Here is a 14,940-nt window from a genome sequence, read left to right as displayed (position 1 = left end):
CATGTACTGAAAATTGTCAGGTTGAACAATGAGAACAAATTGAGAATCTCACAGTTTCAAAGAGTTGTTAATGACACCATTTCCTAAATGTCTAACTGCACTGCTTCAAATGCAAACTTTTGGAATCAGTGTAATACCATTATTGACACTATACATTTCTGTGGGGCAAATAACTGTGGTCCAAATTATTTTAAATTCCTTGCATCTTACCTATAAAATGCAGTCAATAGATATCTCATAATATTGTTGAAAGAATTACATGAGATAATGCATGGAAAACTCATAGAAGAGTACCTAGGATACTCCTTAAGTGTTGGCTATTATTATTTTTGTTGGTGGTGCTATTGTCATACTAGCTACAGTTTTGCTGGACTATTTTCCAGACAATAATATATTTTAATTTCCTTTATCCCTGCAAAATAGCATATCTCCATCTTACACATGGGAAAACTGAGATCAAAAAATTTAAATAATTTGTCCAAGGCTCTTCACCCTAGACAAAGCCTGAATTCACACCGATATCTGAATTCTCACCTTAAAATCTGTGCTCTGTCCATTCTAACACTCCAGGATCTTTTGTCTTCAGACATTTAAGAAATAATCAACCTGTTCTTTATTCAAAATAGAATCATAAAGATTACTTTGGAAGCACTCCAAGTGAGAACGCAACTTTCAATTACCACAAAGAATGTCCTCAAAAAATAAATAGAGGAGATAGTGGGGGCGTTACATAAATATGTAGGACTAGGCACGTGGATTTAAGAAGTTTAGGGTGGGGCGGATCTGTCACAAGGTAAAGCCAGTTATGTCATCCATAAGCCATGTGCCTCAAGCACTGGCAGCTTAGCATGAATGGAAAGGGAACTTGCTGGTATCCTAAGATTGAGGCAATCTAAGTGGTTAGTTACATCTTCACCTGTGGGCTGGGCCCGCAGAGAGTGCGTGTACAGGAGAACAGTGAATTGACAACTCATTCTTCTGTTGTTGTTGATATGGTTGTAAAGAACTGCTACATTTACCTTTATCCATCATTTTGCTCCCTATCAAGTTCAGTTTTAGATGTTTGGAATGGCTTACACCACGCAGCAATCTCTCAAACCTGAATGTTGTCACGGGCACATCTGTCATAAGAACTGTTTGTACCTAGCTAGGGCACAAGATGCCACCATGTAGAATTAGGAAAGTCCAGAAAACATGGCTGAGAGGCACATCAAGTTGAAAGAATTTAAGGACAGGTATACTGTAATGTAACCACTGGAATGGGACCTGCCGCAGGGAATTTAGGGTAACTGGTAGAAATGTGATCTCAGTATGAATGAAAGACACAGAATGTACAGCTGCAATTCCGTTGACTCTGCTCAAGCCTGGGCTTTGCTTCTAATTTTTGCATTGTAATCTCAGTGCATTGATTCCTGATTTCAGTTAACAATTTCTCAAAAGTGTGTCTGCTGTTTTAAAATCTAGCTTTCTAAAACATGAGCCTAGACTGTCCAAAAAAAGACATTTCCCTGCTATAAGGAGATAACAGATACAGATGTTTCAGCTCTTTAGAATAAAATACAGCACAAATGTTGAGTATATATGTAAAAAAAAAAAAAAGAATATTCCAGTTTATTCTCTGACGAGCCAGATAATTAACCTTCAACCACGCCAATGGAAGCATCTGCTAGCCTTAGCTAAATTGTAAATGAGATTTTTAAAATAAAGCAGATTTGCTGTAGTTTAAAAATGTGCTCTAGAAAGTCAGCAGAATAATTAACAAGAAGGAATGTGACTTAGCAGAGTAGGCAACTGGCCAGAGGAGCACATTCTATTCTGGAGAGAGAACTAAGTGTTCCCCTAATTCTTTTCTCTTGTTGGCAGTGGCGGTATTCTGACAAATTTCCCTGTCAGGCTCTTAGAAAGAACACTTACAACACGCTCCTCTTGTTCTCGTAGCACATAGCATTTCCTCCACAGCACACAGACTATGCTTTTGTGCTTTCGTGACCTGTTTATGTTTATTTTCTCCATGAGTAAGGCACGCACACTCTATCACATTATTTTCTTCTGTTTTCCATAATGCTCAGACACATTTATCGAGTGCAAACAAAAATCAATCAAATTCCAAATAGAAACTTGTCCTTATCACCCCATCCCTTCACTAACTGATATAGACAGTCATATAAAAAAGCACAAAAACTATTGAAACCAGTGGGAACAGGCCAGTAAAGCATGAAGCAGGACATAGAAGCAGATGTTTAATATATTACAATGAACCATTAATCATCCTCCAAAGACTGCAAAACATAGAATCAAGTCACTCAGTACTGACCGAAAGCACTGGGGTTTTTTTTCTCTTGCTGCCAATATGCCAAACAAGATTTTTGCACACACAGATACACATGTCTGCGCACGTGCACGCACACACACACACACACACACACACACACACACTCCAAAAGGAAAGAAAAGGAAAAGGAAAAAGTAAAGAAACATTACAGTGCATAGTAAAAAGTTTGTTCTCAGAACAAGTCCTCCATCTCAACTGGTATGAGCTTTGAAAGTTAAACCAGCTGAAACAGAAAGTCTTTAAATGGTTATAACCCAGTGCTGTGAGAGGCGGATTCCTGAGTGCAGTCATTGTGGGAGCCTAGGCTCAAATCTGACACATTAGCATGCAGTTATTATATCTCCAATCTCCATACTTTCTAACTATGACAGCTTTCATCACACACATTAAAGAAGAGGAGGAGAATACGTGTGGTCACCAGATTTATTTTTGGTTCTGAAAGAAAGCTGCATCCTTTAATTACCACTTACCATCTTATTGCTCCAATTATTACTGCAACTTCGAAATAATTCTTATTTGACATTGGCTTTTTAATCAAGAACAAACAAGACCACACAGCCTCCTGATTGATACATTAAAAACATATGTCTATTATGATAAATACCCTCACAGAAAAATATTTTAGTGAAAAATCCAAAAGCCAAACAAGCTAAAGGAACCAGGCCCAACACTAAACCATTGATCACCTTTTCCAAGGCTGCCCAGCTTCAAGCAATTAATACGCTCCACGTGACCTTGACCATGTGTGAGCCTTCTGCCTGAATATCTCAGATTGGTCTTGAAAGTTCAAGGTGTGATTCTGATCTCAACTTTGACATACTACAGTAGAGAGACTTATACCGCCAAAAAGAAGAAAAATCAGTTGTGAAATAAAACTTGTAAAATCTTGTATGTGACAAGGAGGCCTGCAGCTAAATGTCATAAAGATTCTAATTTTTTTGTCAAAAATTTTTCAGGCTTAACTAGAGGGTACTGAAAAAAAAAAGTAGGACTTTAAAAAATTCCAGATATTGACTAGACAATTTCAATGCAAGACATTAAATATTCAACATATAGGATATGTGCAAAAAATTAGAAAGATTCATATCTACTAGAAACAGTTCATCCATGTAATACAGTTGTCCAAGAGCTGAGGAATTTGAAATCCAATCATACAGGTAATAACACAGAAGAAATGAAATTACAACTAACAAAGAGGAAGCAAATAAGAGAAAAATAGGACAGACAAAAAGAACAGAAGACAGAACAATGTCAGGAAAGAATGAAAGATTGCTAAAGACACGGGGAAGAATAAAGGAAAATCAGCATTTGGAAACAATATTTTTATTTGTGAGCCTGACAAGGTTGTGGAGTTTTCAGTACAGTTTTGATTGCAGATTTGTGAGGTTTTTTTTTACTATTGCTATTACAGAAGATAGACTAAGTCTCAGACTTCTAAGCCAAACAACTGACAACTGATGAGATCCTTGATTAGCACAGAGAATCAAATTGTAAGATGGATGGTCAGAGGGGAAGAAGAGCCATAGATCTCAGAGCGATGTGGTTGTCAGCCAAAGGAATTGTGTGATTGTACCATGTCAGAGCTGGAGGCATGATCTGGAAAAATAAATACAGGGAGGAGATTCTTGAAAATTATGAGAATGAATAAGTACACCAAAAGTAGTCCACAATCAACAAATATTGGTTAGGATAAATTGAATGAAAAGACGTGGGGAAAAACATAAACAAGAGCAGGGACCTACAGGCAGAGCCTTCAAAGATGCTCTTAGTTAGGAAAACAAGTCAACCAAACAAACTTAGAGGTCGTTTAACAAAAGGAAAAAGGTAAGAAGAAAAAGAAAAAGGAAAGTGCAGCATCAAGCAAGTCGAAATTAAGTAATATTTAAAAGACATGGCCTTTATCAAATGAAATTATAAAAGAATATAAGGAAATAGGGTCCTGTGGATTAGGGAAAAATGTATTTCAAAGTGTTCCCTGGAAGGAATATGATCCTTCAAATTCTCTGAAAGTGCTGTGGTTGAGTCCTATAGGCTGAAGCAATTTATGGTAACAACAGCCAACAACCACTATGCAAATTAAGTTAAAGCCAAGTTCAGTTAAGGAAAAAAGAAAAAGAAAAAAAGCTATTGAGAAAAGAGAAACAGAAAAAAGGGAAAGAAAAAAAAATCCCTGTAATGGGAAAAAATGCACTGGGCTTTGGCAAATTTAATGAATATCGTGCTGCTCTACTACATTGACTCTTCTTTTTTCCACTTTCTCAGAAGAAAATAAAACATCATCTTAGATTCCAAAAGTGCAAGAAAATTTAAGACCTTCCTGTGAGTGTTTGGAAGTAGTTACAGAAAGAACCTTGTTTCCTTGTTGCAAAATAACAGGAGTTTTGATCTGAGATCCTTCAGTCCTGGCCCACTTATCCTGCATTCTGTTGCTGCTATTCCTGTGTGGAAGCTCACTCCCCTATAAAGGTTAAGGACCACTGTTCTTGAGAAAGTAGTACTTTGGGCCACTGGGGGGGGGGGTTTGAAGGAGTTTTGATGGCAAGAGAAGCTGATGTCTCCACCTCCTTATTCATCATTACCACTTTCCCTTCCACCTCAGGGGAAGTATTGCTCTCCTCCTGAGCCTTCCCTGTGCTTTAAATCTCACCCCACTCCCAGGGTTATTTCTCAGTCTCTTTTGCCGCATAAATATTGTAGTTCCCAATGCTCCATATCCAATCCCTTTTTCTTATTACCTTACACATTCTATCCGGCTGACCTGTACTCTCTCTGACTCCAGCCAATTTCTAAAGGATGCCCATAAAGTCTGGAAACATAGGTGAATACGTAAGAAATGATTCATCGACTCTATAGTACAATGCATGACAAAATAGTATCTATGGTTTCAGAATTTATGGCCACTTGGTGTATATTTATGGTTTCCAAATCAGTTTCAAGCCAAAAAGTCTTTCTTGAGGTGGTTGTGATTTTCAGGCTGTGGACTGCCTATGGAACATCTCCACTTGGCCTCCCTCGGACAGTTCTCATGTAACAAGTCCAAATCAGATCTCACCTTTTCCGCCAGTATCACATCCTCCTGTTTCCCATCTTAGGGATAGTATCCTCGGTCTTAACCAACTTCCACAGAGGAACCCCGGGAACCGTCCTCCATAGCTGTTTTCTGGAAGTCATTCTCAGCAGTTCTGTTTGTCACTACTTCTCCTTCCCTGTGATCACCAATCCTGTCTTTTTTGTTCAGGAACACTTTCCTACCCTGCTCCCTACCAGCCCATCTCCACTGACACTGCCTTAATGAAGCCCTTATCATTTCTTGCCTCAACTGCTGCATTAAGCACTTTCCCACTGATTTTCCTCCTTCCAGTCTCCACCTCCTTCTAATCACACCTCTTAAAAGGCTTCCTAAAACGCAAACCTGATTGTGATAATTCATTACTTCAAACCCTCCTATAGCACCGGTTCCTGAATGATAATAACCGAAGTTCCTCAGGCTGGCATGCAACCCTTTCCTCTTCTATCTTTTCAGCTTCTCTCTGGTACTACACCCACACTCGCTGACGACCCCTCAAATGTGTCTTGATTCTTGTGTTTGGGCTTCCCGCCCACTCTCCAGGGATAAGCTTCTATCTACCCTTCCCTCAAAGCACAGCTTACAATCCCGTGGAGCTGTCCCCTCTCCCACCATTATCACCACTCTCAGGTTTGTAGCTCTTTCTTCTGTGCTCTGAGAGCAACTTAACATCATTATCATGCATTACAACTGTTTGTTCAAAATCTCTTCTCTGCTAGGTCTTGAGTTTCAAAGCGTCCTTTCCTTATTAATCACCATACCAAAGAAAAAGGCTTTTCTCCTTCATTGTTGCTATGATTTGAATGTTATATGCCTTCAAAAGTAATGCTGAAACTTAACCTCCAATGCAATAGTATTAAGTAGAGTCTTAGGGTCTCGATCTCATGAATGAAATCAGCGCCCCTATGAAAGGGCTTGAGGGAGACTAACTCATCCCTTTTGCTCTCTATTCTTCCACCAAGTGAGGACATAACAAGTAGGCACCATCTCTGAAGCAGAGACCAAACTCTCAAAAATGCCAATTCTCTTAACATCTTTTTTTTTCCTCCTCACATCTTGACCTTGGACTTGCTGGCCTCAAGAACTATGAGAAATAAATGTATTCTATTTATAAGTTGCTCAGTCTGAGGTATTTGTTATAGGAACACAAAATGAGCTAAGAAAATAGCGTTTTTGTTATGGCAGCACAACAGGACTAGGACAACAGTGTAGTTAATTACGAAAACTAATGCCTAATAACCTAGTAACCCCAATCAGTGCAAACTAGATAATCCACGACACGCACTAAAACAAGTAGTATCAACAGGTATGAAAAAGGTAATTGGGGAACAAGGTGAGTGAACCAAGCTGTAATACACACAAGTGGCCAATTCCCAAGATGATTAGAACATGTATGAATTACAAACATATACTAATGAAATAAAAAGAAGAAGAAAAAACTAAAAATCAGGCTAAATTTTTTTGCCTGTTTTAAAACAGAAACATACCTCTTCCACAACAATCAAAATCACCAGATTCCTTCAAGAAACACAAAATCAGAAGCCATCAGAGCAGAATCCAAGCACTGTGTCCTATTTGTTCACCAGGGTCGGCCAGTGCTGACTTGGGCCACTCCAGAAGACCAGGAGAGAATATCTGAAGGTCAGGAAGATGAGCTTAGAGTGTGGCACTTTGTATGTTGAGGGTCAGTCTGGATTTTTATTGAGAAACTAAAAAGAATATTCAGATTAAAGTTTTAAAATAACCCATCAAATGTAAGTTTCTTCTTTTGTAAAGAAACTGAAGTACAAAGAAGTTACATGAATTCCAAAAACTACCTGAAGTTGGAGGTAGACATTTGACAGCACAAAAGGACCAAATAAAAAACTATTTAACATTCACTAGAAGTATACAATATACAACTGAAAAATCAAGGTTCCAAGGTCCATGTTCAGCAAATCCATAAAATGGTATAAAAATATTAAACAAAGATGACTGTACACACACACACACACACATACATATATGGAGAGAGAGAGACTAAAGTCAATATTTTCAAGGGGCCTGGGATTTAGCTCAGTGGTTCTGCCGCCTGCCTTGAAAGCACAAGGTCATGAGTTCAATCCCTAGTACCGATAAATTAAAAAATAATAATAAATAAAGTCAATATTTTCAGCTCTATGCACTGAAAAACATCCTTAGAACCACATGACAAGCAGTCTTATCTTTATAAAAAAAATTGTTTTAGCTGGATACACTAATGAGAGTATAGTCAAGAAAACAAAAGAAAAGCCATTTTGTACTTTTCAAACAAAAGAGAATTTGGTGGAAAGAATTGGTGACACCAGTGATTAAAGCTGAGAATCCAAAGCCGGCATGCTCATCCCCAAGATGAGCAACAGCAGGAGGACACTATCACGCTTTGGGCTGGAGGACACACAGGAGGGCTGGTATTCCCAGAGCCCTCCAGAAAGGGGGTTTCCAGCTGGGGTTGGCCCCATGGAGGGAGAGGCTGCCTCCGGAGTCTAACATCATGGAGGAGATTCAGTCTCAACTCCTGCTCAAAAACCGTAAGAGCTGGGCTGGAAATTTAGCTCAGTGGTTCCAGCACCTGCCTCACAAGTACAAGGACCTGAGTTCAATCCCAGGTACAAAAATAAATAAATAAATAAAAGGCTTCTTTCTGGATGACAGAAAGTTAAGTTAAATTAGGAAACAACTCTTGCCCCATCTCTCTTTCTGCATTTTCCTTGCAATCTCACTCATCTCCTTCACTTCCCAAGCCTCCTTGGAGAGGAGAGATGCACATTTTCCCAATCAAGAAAGCAGTCCGTGATAGTGATCTGAACCAAATGCCTGTGTCCTTTGGGGTTAGGAATAACAGCATGAGCAGGGAGCCACTGCAAGACAAAGGGACCAGAGAGGCAGGGCTCCTGAGCATAAAGAAAATGGCAAGAAGGGCTGGGGATTTAGCTCAGTGGTTCTACCGCCTGCCTCGCAAGCACAAGAATCCGAGTTCGATACCTGGTACCAAAAAAAAAAAAAAAAAAAAAAATGGCAAGGTTAGAGATGATGACTGCAGTCAAATCTCCTCCAAATCCTACTTTACATAAGTAATGCTTTTCTTCACTCTTCAACATCTAGAGAAGCTTTGCAGAAATATATTAAATGTACACGGGCAATTCTCTCCTTCAAGCCACCAAAAGTATGATCCAGAAAGACCGGAAACAGAGAAGTCAACTCAGCCTTCCCAGAGAGGTGTTTTTGAAACTCCCCCACTCTTTGTGTCTCTCCTCTAGAGCCAGGGAGCATACCAGAGCAGGCCTCTGTCCTCCAGCTAAAGATCTGGAGAAAAGAGCAACAGGGGGCGTGGATGCCACTCCTAAGGTCACCCTGACATGTGGAGGTTTCCCAGCATTCTGAAACTTGACTCATCTAGCACATTGTTTTGTTGTGGCATCATCGTCAGCTGGTCTTGTGTCAGGGGCCAAACCACCATCTCCGAGCCAGCCACATCTGAGCACACAGACGCAGAATTTAAATGCTGCATCTGCCCATCCTTCCTTCCAGTTCACACTTCCATCTGGACACATTCATTCCATCACTCATTCTTCATTCATTCAGTTACTTAATAAACATCTACTGCTTTTCTATTGACTTAGGCATAAAAGATACAGCAGAGAACAAAAATAGCAAAAATTTCCATTCTCATAGAGCTTACATGCTGGTCTGAAGGGATAGATAAGCAAATAATTAAAATATATGGTGTGTCTATGTTTATAGCAGCACAGTTTGTAATAGTAAAAACTTGGAAACAGCCCATTTGCCCATCAGTTGGAGACTGGATAAAGAAGATGTGGTTTTTCTGTAAAATGGAGTACTACTCAGCCATACAGAATGAGAAAGTAGATTCATTCATAGGAAAATGGATACATATTGAGGATATACTCCTAAGAGAAATAAATAAGTCACACATGTATAAATACTGAATATTTTCTCTGGTGTGAATAAACTATAATAGTGCATAAGATCCTAGTGAGATAATTGACAACGTGAAACAGGAAGAAAAGGGCTAAAGGCATAGGGAAAATGGGAAGGGTAGGGGAAAGGTAATGAGGGAAAGGAAAAACATATGAGAAAGTGAAAAAATGGAAATAAAATGTTTGTAAATGGGGAGGGGAGGAGGGGGTAAAGTGAGGACAGGGATAAGGGGAAAAAATGAGAACCAAGACCTGTCATGTAAAGGTACAAGATCCCAATGATGAATGTAACTGTACTGTATACCTAAAATGTACCAATAAACTCAATGAGGAAAAAAAATATATATATATGGTGTGTCCAATGACAGTATGGGGTTATAGAAAAATAATGATAAAGTAGTCACTTGTTTTCCTATGGCTGGAAAGGCTGATGTTTTTAAAAAGAAAGCTAAGGAAAAGTCTTTCTAAGGATGAACTTCGTAGCAAAGACCTAAAGTAGGTGAGAGTATGAGCTAGACAAATAGTTTAGGAAAGAGTAACCCAGTCAGACAGAACAGTAAGTACAAAGGGTCCTGGGACTGGAACATGCATGGTAACATGCTCCAAGAACACCAAGAAGCCTGCTGAGCTGGAGCGGATAAGGGTAGGAGAAAAATAGTAGCAGTAGGAAATGAGCCAGGAGGTGTGAAAGAGATGGGATTTTGCAGGGTCTGTGGGTCTTCTTGGGAACTCTGGCATTTATTCCAAGTGAGATACGGGGTAGAATGACATGATAGTACTTACTTTTTTAAAAAGGATCACTCTAAGTAGGGAAAGTGGTAAGGGTAGGGGAAAGGAAAGAAAGGAAAAAAAATATGAGAAAAGGAAAAAATGAAAACAGGGAAGGGTGGAGGGAGTGAAAGAGGGCAGGGGAATGGGGAAAAAAAAAGAACCAAGATCATGTAAAAGTACAAGATCCCAATGATGAATGTAACTGTACTGTATACCTAAAAAGTACCAATAAACTCAATGAAAAAAAAAAGGATCACTCTGTTTGATGGAGAATAGAATTTAGTGGTCACAGGGAAAAAGCAAAGAAAGCAGTTACAATAATACAGTGGAGAGAGATAGCTGGAGGTGATAAATAGTTGGATTCTGAATATATTGTAGATATATTTTAAGATTTTCCAAACTATGAATTTATGGTTACTCTCTTCCTCTTCCTCTGAGTTTTTTTTTAACAGATAAATATCAGACCTTCATTATTGTAGAGTCCAAAAACTTGAGGCTGTAGAAGCTCAGTTGCCAAAGATTTGATTAGTGGTTTTCACTGATTTTAAAGAATCTTTGAAGTAAGGAATAAGCATAATGAAGAACAAAAGAAAAAAATGAGTAAAATTAGGATGAGGAATCTCTACATTAGTATATCGTATTTTTACATAGTTCCTATAGTGAGATATTTATGAATATCATCTCATTTAAGCCTTGGAATAATCCAGTGAAAACAGAACTTTTACTCTCTTATGAGGAAGCAAAGCAAGACAGAACATCTGTCTTTAATGAACTTCTGGTTATAAGTATGGCATTGAGGCTTAGAAAATTATTGCTGGAAAATGTAGTTCTTTTTCACTATTTCATTCAACAAGTGCTAAATGTTAGCAAAAAAAGGATCTTTCTTTCCCAAAACTTTCATTCTGATATTGGGATCCAAGTAATTAAAAAAAATGTAAAACCTCTCAGTTGAGGATAAATGCTATAGAAAGAAAAACAATCAGGCTGCAAAGCTCCTGTATTCTCCACAAGCTGGTCAGTGCGGATCTCTCTGCTGGAGTCCCAAGGAAGTGACTAAGATGTGAAGGCAGTGAGAAAGGGTGGCAAACAAATATCTCAAGAGCAAGCTCTGCAGCCACAGGGAGCAACAGCTAGCGTGAAATTTGGGGAAGACGCTGGGGGTGTTCCTAGAAGAGTAAAGAACCAATCCGACAGGAGAGAAGGAAGCAAGGGCCGGGATGGTAGAAGTCAAAGGGGTAACAATAGGTACATGGGGTGGCTGAGACATCAATTACTGGAAGGCAATGACCCATAGTCCAGGAGAGAAATGATGGTAACTTAGACCAGGTTAGAAGGGGTAGCCATAGAGAGAAATAATAAAATGTACGACATACTTTGAGGATTTACAGACAAATTTTTATTACGAGTAAGAGGAGGATAAGTTTTTGACCTGAGCTCCAGGGAATATGAAATTGTAGGAGATCAAAAAGTACGGTGAATGTTTCCTTTTTTCTCTTTAAGATTTAGCACAGTAAAAGACAGACTGCCATTAATCCCCATCAAAACGCACCCTCTTGTTTCAAAAAGCACAGCGGTCTCATTTAGACACTCTCTGAAACAGGTCTGGAAATCCTCTTTGGTGACTTCACTTGCCCTGCAATGGCTGCCTTATGTCCTGAATTGATTCAAAGACCTTTCATGGTCTTTTTAACTTTGGAGAAGAACCAGAAGTCACATGGGGCCAGATTCAGTGAATAAGGTGGGTGAGAATGCCCTGCTATGTTTTTACGATCCTGCCTTTCTACTGGATGGCACTCAGCAGTAGCGGTCACTGTGTTTTTAATCACACCTTATAAAGACACTCACAAAAGACAACTTCCAGACCTGCTGCAGAACACCGCCAGAATGAAGGGATGGGAGTGTTTGCAACAAGAGGGAGTATATTTTTCTCATTTCCTGTACAATGTTTTGGTGCTGTTGAAAGATAAAATGATCAAAGAATTCTACCTAAGAACTCAGGGAGGAAAAAAAAAGCTAAATTTGTTGAAAGATTCAATAAATAGGGAACTGAATCTGCAGAGCATTCATGTATAAAACTTGAAGTGGAACTTTACTTGACCTTTTGATTCATACTCTAGCACCATAGGAATCACTGGGAAAATCTCAGGCCAACCCCAGACCTCCGGACTCAGAATCAGCATTTTAGTAAAAACCTCAGGAAATCTGTGTGCATGTTAAAATTTGAAAATCTCTGATGTAAGCATCTGTTGCCCTTGAAGTATCACTGACAAAGCTGGTGGAAGGAAGGAAATATTGGTCAGCCCACACCAGACTGCCATGGAGAATGGACGGATACCTAAACCTGCCTTCTCAGGTTTCAATGAAAAATCCAGGAAGCTCCTCAGTTTGTTAAGTAAATGAAGATTGGTGAAGGAGGAATTTGGGGGGAAAAATGAGCCCTTAATCAAGTACAGTCCCAGACCAGTTACCACTAAAGGAATGGAAACTATAGTGAAGGAGCGACAGTAACTGGAATTTCCAGATGCACGGGAAATGTGAACTTTAAAGACCTTCACAAACACAAACATTTCTGCAAAAGCTCCAGAGGCCGCAGTGTACCGCGCTTTCTTGCACTGCGCTGAATTCTAACATCTCCTATAGAGGGACTCTCAGGCCAACGGGCCCAGCTGAGCCCACCAGGAGTAGGATCCAAGAACTATGTGTTCTAAAACAAACCAACACACGTGCTCTTGCTATTCCGCAAGTGCTTCTTGGAGGGGTCTCTTCCTGCTACACCACAGTGTTGAGTGAGGGGGCGGAGAGAGTTATACCATCATCCCATATCGTCTTCTCATCCCACCACAATTGCTGGGGCCCTCGCAGAGCGTTACATGAACCTGTCATCAAGGTTGAGCTGAAAATTTTAAGTGACACACCAGTAAGATGGGACTGTGCATTAAAGGAATTCAGCCTCAAACCAAATTACTTAAGGCCCTACTGCCAGTTACACCAGAGAATGTAGGTGTGTCGGTGCTGATATCTCACAAAGGAAATGAAAAGCAAAATTTCTTAAAGCACTTAATAGTATTAATTTTAGGTTAGGAGCTAGGCTAAGTATATTTCATTGCTGTTTTCACCTTTACTCTTCAAATATAGTACCCTCAAAAGTTCGGGTTGTCTATATCTTTATCATTTTATACATCAGGGAACCAGGACTCAAAAAGGTTCAGTCACTTTTCTAAGGCCACATGGTAATAACATAAGTGGGATGCAAACTTGGGTCACCTGATTCCAAAACTTTATACCTCTCTAGTAATTGAGCTGATTTCCCCTTATTATCTTCCCAGCCCTCTAAATATAAAGTTAACCATGATAGAGTTTATGAGACACCCCACTTACCTTCTACTTATTAAAGAGCATGAGAAATCACTGCAGCTGAAGTGGAAAATGTAGACTGCTCATGTTGATTTGGCCTTCACAAGGGCCTTTACAATAGAAGTAGGATCCATCTACCTTTCCAAAGCCGGTTGGCTAGTGGACTTGGGTTTCAACTGTTCCCATCAAGAAGCAGGGAGGGATATGGGAGCATCGGCTCTGACTTGGAGGACACTGGCATTAGAGGATGACAAGGCACCAAGAGAAGAATCAAGGTGACTGGTGATCCCTAAGAGAAGCAGACAGCCAGCAGAAAGCCTTTTAAACCCTCAAAGAGATTCCTACTATGCTGCTACTGGATTCTAGGGAAGGGTCAGAGGATCCACACCATTCCCTAGAGCCACACTTGCCCAGGTTTCCAGGAGCACTCCACACAGAACTGGCAGATTTATAAGTCAGCAGGAAGCCAGCCTGCTGCCCAGACACTATTATTGGAACAGGCTAGAACTTGGAGTCTGGCTGGTTCAGCTGCCAGGAACACCTTGCCAGCCACTGCAGGTGCTGGCTGCTGCTTGGCTCTCTCTTTGGAACAGGAGAGTGCAAAAAAAATATTACATGGACATTCAGTTTAGGGAAGCAAGTCTACCAATGTGCCTGAGTCTCGTAATTGTATTTCCATATAGAAGAGTTGGGATGTGGAGACATTATGAGCTTATTTTAAACATAGACACATAATCAGAGTAGGGGAAGGACTTTCTCATAATGGTTCCTGGTCAACAGAATAAGCACAAACACTTCAAATAAATATATTTTAGGATCAACAACCCCACACAACAGAAACATGTTCTATGAATGTGAGGTTACAAAGGATCACAGGAGAAAGAAGAAAGCTTTAAGTTATTAGGGAAAGAACAGATGACATTTTCAAATACCCAGATGAGAGAGCACTGACTCGGGCTAGGAGTCCACAGTGATACACTGAGCCACGTGCATAAGGGGAGGAGCTGGGGGAGATGGCAGGATCTAAATGAGTATAGTGTGCATTTTGGGACTCCCTGGGATGAGAAATCTCAGTGGAAGATTTTGACAAACAGGAACAGAGACTCTCCAGAGCATGGTTAACCAGAGAGGTGCTAGAAGGTGATTCCCAGAGCCGTTCATGCCCCACACTGCATACTCACCAGCTGATGGGCCAACCACAGCCATAAAGATTTACCTTATCTATTCCATAGCCATCAATAAGAATTCAAGCAACGTAAAAAATTCTATTAAGTGCTAAGGAACATACCTGTCCTCCGTCCTTAAGATGCTACCACCCAGTAGGGAATACTAAGAAATATACACAAATCTCTATGACTCTAGTACACTGTGAGAGGTACTGAATCACATTTGCTGGATTGCTATTTGCTTTACAAAGACATTATTCTTCTTAAGGTTGCTTTTACCAGTGGAAAGGC

General features: G+C 39.9%; 1 long non-coding RNA gene across 4 annotated transcripts in view; it reads right to left on the bottom strand.

Moving 5' to 3' along the window:
• LOC104867965 overlaps positions 1-14,940 on the bottom strand; it is a 338,035-nt gene that overhangs the window by 175,762 nt on the left and 147,333 nt on the right. The window lies entirely within an intron of this gene.

Source organism: Fukomys damarensis, unplaced genomic scaffold (assembly GCF_012274545.1).
Source record: "Fukomys damarensis isolate Sample0158 unplaced genomic scaffold, DMR_v1.0_HiC HiC_scaffold_17, whole genome shotgun sequence".
NCBI lineage: Eukaryota > Metazoa > Chordata > Mammalia > Rodentia > Bathyergidae > Fukomys > Fukomys damarensis.
The sequence above is the reverse complement of the archived record's forward strand: the minus strand, read 5'-3'. Positions and strand labels throughout refer to the sequence as shown.